Consider the following 8,058-nt stretch of genomic DNA (forward strand, 5'->3'; position numbering starts at 1 on the left):
ATTTATCAACTTCAGAATGTCTTGTTTACTTCTCAAGTTTTTTAGTAATCAATTCATCTCATAGTTCAATGCTTGTGTTTATTCAAAGTTACAGTTATACACAAACCTGGTTACCTAACTTTAAGGACAGGACCTTTGATCCCATATCTTTCCATTTTTATTTTTATGACTACATGTTACACAAATTGGATACAAGGTGACATTTTGGAGTTGTTTGAAAGCATCTTTTTACATTTTACAATCAAGGCCAACAGCTTCTCGGCTGCTTCCAGTCTTTTACTGTGTCTCAATTCACATACTTGTACCTCCAATCATGAGTACATAAGCGTCTTCTTACTGGATGGTGCATGCTAGATGTAGTCTGCACAGTGTACTACAGAAAGTTTCCAAATTGAGTCACAGTATTTATTAAACATATCTCAGACTTTTCTCTGCGCTTTGTGTACAGAGATACATTTAAAATAGATCTTTAGGTAAATAGATCACCTTATGTAAGACAGCTGAGGGTAAAATGTTTTTTCCTTTCAGCATCATGAATTGAAAAAAAAAACTCATCTTTATGATATATAGTCTGACATTTTCAATCTTCAAGAGGAACACAGAAAAAAGTTAACTCTGACACGGCTATTTAGTTCTGACAAGTGTTTTGGACAGCTTGAAGTTGATACTGTGGCATGATGAGTTGCTGTAACCTCAATGGACCTCACCTTGTGTTTTCCACAAAGAATGCGGCCTTGATTGACAGAGTAATTTACTGGCCTCGCCCTGACTGTATCTGTGTCACTGTTTGCTGTTTTGCAGTTCAGAAAGAGTAGGCAACACTGCACTTCTCCAAATGTAAGCTTAAATGTGTCTGTCTTTCTTTGTAACTGTGTGATTAAACAAAGTTTACTGCAGCCAGAGTGAACTATTCTATTCCCACACTTTACTCTGCTTGTCCAAGATAGAAGCCTTAAAAAGCATCTGATGTGACAAATTCTGGCTTATTTTTAAGTCACCACAATTGCAACAACCCACCAAGTCTTCCTGGACTTTTAAGTGAGAGTGAGGAGCTAAGTGCCACTGCTCTAACACAGTGTTAAAGCAGTGCTATGGATTGGTCAGTTCAGCATTGTGTTGTGCATAGTAAGATCTCTGCACAGCAAAAAATATTTTTCTTTCCATCTGGAAGAGATCTGAATTTAATGACTCATGTTTTATCTATTTCTTTCAGATGGTGAGCTCCTCTGTCAAAAGAATGTCTTGCCAAATCATTTTTATTATGTTATCCACTTCTCTCTACATACTGGCAAATAAATCTTCCATCTTACTATTGCACATTTCTGAAGATTAAAACTACTACAACGGTGGAGCATCATGTTTGTCTAGTGTCCAGGTCCAGTGCGTCAGATTTAGGTGGCCCTGTTTACACCTGAAAATAGGTGTTTCTACAGTAGCCCGGAACAGACAAACTAAACACTGACTCGATAGAGCCTTTGTAGCGTTTTTCTGTGTTCTGCAGCTGCCATATAGTTTCTCCTTCGTGCTAGGAAGGAGAGGGTGAAACGAGAAGGTTGCAATCCACAACTACACCACTAGATCAGCTCATTTATGTTACAGATTAGTTATAATTGCAAAAGTTAGACCAAATTAAATCCCCATATCAATCAAAATTTAACTTTTAGATAATCCTCAGTGGGGCAGAGACAAAATGTGAGTCTGGTTTTGGTTTGGGATTTTTCACCTGGCACAGTATATATAAGATACTTGCTATTTTAAATAGCAAGTACTCCTATCTAGTTCTACCATACCCAACAGTTTTGAAGAGTAGATGCTGTGTAGATAATGCCTTTCTTATTTTTGATTCGAATAATTCATTTTGAGATGAAGTGCTACTACAAGAGTGAAGGAGAGCATGATGAGCATCAGGAGACACATCACATGAGGGTGGTGATGGTTCAGTGTTAAGTTACTGTAAAAGGGCCATACCAGTGAGATTGGGATGAAGGCATAGATGGATGTTGTGGTCAGTGGTAGATTATGGAATATGCAGAATTTTACTAAAACATTGCCCCTGCACAAGGTTGCACATACATGAATAGATAGAGGCTAAGAGTGTCCACCCCTGTACAGACAGATTACTATAGATTAATTCACCTACTAGCAGCTCTGTGAGGCTGTACTTACTAATACATACTCAAAATAATAATGCTAACATGCTGATGTTTAGGAGGTATAATGTTTACCATGTTCACCAGTTCAGTTTAGCATGGTAGAATTAGCTGCTTAGCACTAAACACAAGTTGAGGCTGATAAGTGTTATGGAATTGTATTATCCTTAGGTTACACTGGGTCACACAGGGGCCTTGAGGTCCTCAGCAGTATTAGTTGTTTGGCTTTGCTCAAGGACAGCAGGTGCCAGTCTATCTCGACATTGTGGTGACCAGGGTTGAAGGAATGTTGGAAGGAATGTTGTCTTCCTAGACATAATTGATAGCTTGCCATTGATGTTTCATTAACATAAACACACAACAGTGTCTGTATGGCCACAAATAATTCTTACTGATTTTCTTTTGTTATTCACACTTCAAACCACAAACACCAGCACTGGACACATGGGTTAAACGTACTGCATGAAATGGATTATGACGTTATTGGATTAAGATTTTTGGTACTGTGTCTCATTCACAGTCTCTTACATTCATAAATATCCTTTGCTGTCACTTTGTGTTTAAATTGATAATTTTAATCAAAATTCTTCACAGTTTTTGAGACAGAGCATTACTATTCACTTCAATTCAATTCAGTTTTATTTATATAGCAATATATCATAACAAAAGTTATCTCATGACACTTTTCATGAAGAGCAGGTGTAAACCATACTCTTTATATTATTATTTACAGAGACCAACAGTTCCACCATGAGCAAGCACTTGGTGAAAAAGTTCAAAGTTCTCCACACTTTTCATTAATTTTCTGTCAGCTGATGAACTTCACCTTTGAACACTATTATGACCAGTGTACTTCGGTTCTTTATTTCAGGAAGCTCCCAATCAGCTAACTCCTATCAGTGGTGCCTGATTCACCTACAAAAGGCCCAGGCAGTCTCTGCAGAAGCACAGCATCTCGACACCACTGTGTTCATCCTTTGTTTTTTCTGAACAACCCTAAAATGTTGGTTTAATCAACTCTGTTTTCTTTCTTCATGCTGCTTCCCCTTCAGCCAGAGGCTTACAAGACTTATTGGCCTCACATGGCTGATCTGGTTTTGTCATAATGTCCAGGTATATATACATCTATGAGGCCAGATAATTAGGAAGTACTGACCAAATTTGAATCAAGATTCTGTTTCTGCATTGACTATTTCTCTCCTCAAATGTTTCCAGAAATATTTCACTGTACTGTTTAGCTGTAACATGAGAACATTTATGACCAGGCATGCTGCCACAGTTTCCTGCAATGGGCGAGCCAAAACCAAGTGCAGCCAATAAGCACACTCAGCTCACTTCTAGCTCCAAAACACCAAGATGGCGACAGCCATAATGCCAAACTCAAGTCTTCTAAAACAGTCATCCACAAATCAATGGGTGACCTCACAGTGGGTTTACACATGCAAGTGATTGTGAGTTACATTGTGTTTTCCTGTTTGGAATTGTTACCTCACTGTAGATGAATGAATACAGACAGTGATATTAGCGAACCGTCAGTAACATGATGGTGCAGCACCGAGAGCAGTTTTTTCTTGGATATTGGAGGGTTGTGTTGACAGCACTTAAGGACAGAAATGAAGATGTAACTGAGGCTACTGATATTAAAGAATATGTTTTTGTAACATCTATGATTTCAAAGCAAAAACAGGGGCATGAGAATAATGACATGAGATGAGAATGAGAATTGATAGAATTGTCCTAATAGCGAAAGTTGGGACTGATGAGGAAACTCCAATACAGCTTGATGCTGTTTTAAAAGTAGTTTACCTGGCCAAATTTCCGAAGCCAGAAGATCTCATCATGGAGACAAGGAAAGAGGTGTCACCACATCTAAAGGTTAATGAAAACCCTGAAACTCTTGAAACTCTCAACAGAACTGCCTCAGCTGAGCTATCTTCTACAAAAATGCAAAACCATCTATCCATCTTTCTGTCAAACGTAAAACAGTGAAGGTCTGTGCACCCTGTTGCAATGACCACAAGAAAGACACTGAGATTTGTGATTATTGTTGTGACTAATTTGTGATTGGTAGGTACCATATCTCATCTACTTCCTATAATGTCAAACAGGTGCAATATCCCCATGATAGTTTCACTCAAATTGTGAAAGTTCCTGAGTGATATAATTAACTAGCTGTGATATGTCACCCCTTTTTCTTCTGCAGGACAATCTTAGGATTTCATTCATTTGGCATGAAGTGTGAATAAATAAAGGCCATGTACAGTCTGAGCTGTTTGATCAAAGTTACATGTCTAAAGTTGTGCTTCTTTCCTTTGGAGCCCCTGAGGCTTTTCTGTCCCAGTTAGTAGTAGCGCATCTGTGCTGATTAGTCAACAGCTTTTCAACCCCTGCCAGCAAAGAAAGACAAAAAATTGGAGAAGGAGCTCTTGGCCTAGATTCCTAACTATTCAAAGTCTAACAAGGTCAAGTGGCTGGCTTTAAATGCAAAGACAAAAGCACTCTGTGTCGCCATGCTGTTTGCCTTCCAAGAGACAATGGAGGAAGACTCAATCTGCACTACTGAATTTAATACCAGCTGGGATTTGCTTTGGACCGTTCCAAGCTGGTATGATTTCCAACAGTAAAGACATCGAGTAGGCCTAAATATAACTCGAGTGGAAGAACTGTCACTTTGCTCAAGTTTCACTGTGCCCATAAAACTGCTGTATTTGTTTGAAGCAGCATTATGTAACTTTGGATTGGTGTCATTCCCACTCTGCAGGGCAATTTTTCACTGCAATACCATGACAGGCCACTGGGCAAAATTGGAAGTAAGCTTGAGTGGTGGCATTGTATGTACAATAGGTCTTATTTTTCATCCATGCTCTAACATTAGCAGAGGTTTTGTGTTTGGTCTCTGTTCAGGCACGACACAGAGCCTTTTTCACAGAGGACATTTTGACATGTCACAGTGTAAATAATGAAATAAATTATGGCTGAATTCCATTTAGCTGCTTCAGTTTCAGGCTCCTGGAATTGCTTGAGTCACTATCACACTGGTCGTGACTTACTGAGGCACTTGAACAAAGCCACTGTTAATGTTATTAATAGCACTTGTGCTTTTCTTTTTACAACAAGTTCAAATGTCTGCTGTGAACAAGGACCATGCTGCACACAGATAGACAATTCACTTATTTACTTATTTCACTTGGGACAGAGCCAGGTTAGCTGTTTCTCCATGTTTCCATTATTTATGTTAAGCTAGACTAAACACACACTGCAGACTAAGAAAGCTCCCAGGCACAAATGAAAACATGAAAACAGTGAGACGTTTTAGGAAATACACTTATCGCTTTTTTGCAGAGAATAAGATTGATAACAGCGGGTGATTAGCTCAGTTCAGCATAGACTGGAAGCACAGGAAAACAACAAGCTTAGCTCTGCAGAGTTTAAAGAAAACAGCACCTGTAAATTTGACTGATTATGTTAAATCTTGTTTGCTTAATCTAACAAACACAGAGCTTTTACAGAATGATTTATCTTGGCTAGTCTTTATTTTTTCTTTCCCTTGGACATAGCCGGGCTAGCTATATTCCCCCCTTACTTCCAGTCTTTATGCTAAGCTACACTAACAGCCCACTGATACTAGCTTCGTATTTAATGTATATAGCTGTACAATACTATATTAATTGACTATATGATTTACTGCTCCACAGTTTTCCATATAGCTGAAGGTCACAACGGTCAAGATAACCTATAATGACATGATAAATTGTCAAATGTATGCGTATGATTCAAACAACTGATATACAGTAAGCAGTATTTTACAGAGAGAACAGCCTTATATTTCCATGTGATGCAGAACAAAGTTGCCTTTGACAAACTGCCAGTTACCCAATATGTCTGATGATCCTCTTTAATAATAATTAACACAAATATCCACTGGAGATAAGACTGTAACCTCCATGCTGTCTGTGTGGGACCACTTTTTGTACACTGCCTTACACACACACACACACACACACACACACACACACACACTCACACACTCAATGAATTAGCAGGCTGTCTTGGCGGGTTAAGTGCCAGGCTTGTGAGTCTGGTCAGGTTTTATCCCACAGTAAGCTGATGGTCAGGGGTCTGTCTGTTGTTTGGGCAGATGGTGAAGGAGGGGATGATGGTGGGGGGTTGTGGGGGATTGCAGCAGGAGTGTGAGACCACAGTAAAAGACGTGAGTGAATAATGACTAAATATTATCCCTAAGCCAGCAGTATCTCAGTTATTAAATCCATCTATCTCAGCAAAGTAATACAGTCAACACAATTAACAGAAAGTGACCAAGTGTGTTGAGATAAAGGCACTCAACACTGACATACTTTGTGATCTTTAAGGTGGCAAAGCCTTCTAATCATGAATATGTTTTTCTTGTGATTAAAACACTAAAGAGATTCATCTTCATAACTAATTCATAGAGACTTTGTTGCTTTAAAAATGAACAACCCAATAACAGAGGCTGGTTTAAACCCCACTGGCCGGCATGGAGAAGATTTACTGTTCATTTAACAGGAGGATTTATGTAATTACTGCATTAAATCTTTCATATAACTGCCCTGGGACTTAAAACATATTCATAAAATAAGTCATTGTCTATTTGTGAATAATGATGACATCCATCCCTCCCCCTCAAAGTTCATATTTCTGACCACCACTCACATCACTGACAAGAGGACCTGAATGTCCACTTGTTTGGACACTGATTGGTGTGTTTGGAAATGTGCGTCAAGAAGTTGCATTATTAATGAGAAGTATTATATAACTCACTGGTGTTGAGACATTAAATCACAATAGCACCATCCTTGTTGTAGTCCCTGAACCATTAAAGCCTGGTCTAAACTGCTCTGCCAGATCTTTAATAGACGCTTTCACATAATCACTGCGCATGGACCAAGGTCAATTTCAATCACTTAATGGAGTTCAAGTCAGTCCATGTAGAAAGCAGCTGAGGTGCTATTTGATCATGCACCAAACAACATGGCTTCTTAATGAATGCCTGAGACAACACCAGAGAGACAGTCTTTCTAGCATTGCTTGTTAAGCTGACGTTGTTAGAAGGGCTTCTAGCCTCCTCTCACTGTAGAGAGCACTCTAATGCTTCTTCTCATTAGCCTGTGAGCCCATCGTAGTGATACTCCTCTCACTGGCAATGACTGCGATAAGAGCACAAATTCCCTCTAATGTGCCTGTCACACATTAACCCTACGTCACACAGAAGCTCTTCTGTCTCCATCTCAGGCATCAAGCCTCAGTGCACTTGCAGAAAGTTTTTATACTTATAAAGCTGCTGGCAGCACAACAAACATTATGCTTTGCCCAACCCTTTGCAAATGTAGAACATGGCCTTGTGCTACTTTAGCCGGTTTACAGCAATTCTTTTGGTATTGTGGTAGAGTATAAAACTGCCTGGCTTTCAAGCTTTACCAAGTCTAAAAAGGCAACCCTGTTAGTATCAGTTATAACACAGTGAAATTGGCCAGTTCAAGCAGGAGTGCATGCTTCATATAGAAGTATTTTCAAGGATGTCACGGTGGTGCATGGGGCGTGTATAGTGCATCCAATGTTTCAGGCCAGAAACCAGAGTTTGCATGCACTTTCAGACCAACAATTATTCAAAGATAGAAAGAGTAAAAGTACTTGTGTAAAAATGTACTTGTACTTTTACTGCCATGCAAGGTGCCAACTGCTCAGAAAGGAGCTAATCACATCCCAACAGACGCTGACTCAAGTCACTTGAGATCATGTTACTAACTTCACTTCTTCCCTGGAGTTGGTTCTGCTTTCTCGCCTGACAGGTTCTCATGGATCGTGCCTACTGGGAATGTGGTCGTGCCTGCTGCTGTGACTCTGCTTAACACCCACTACTACACTCAAT

Source organism: Larimichthys crocea, chromosome VII (genome assembly GCF_000972845.2).
Source record: "Larimichthys crocea isolate SSNF chromosome VII, L_crocea_2.0, whole genome shotgun sequence".
Taxonomy (NCBI): Eukaryota; Metazoa; Chordata; class Actinopteri; family Sciaenidae; genus Larimichthys; species Larimichthys crocea.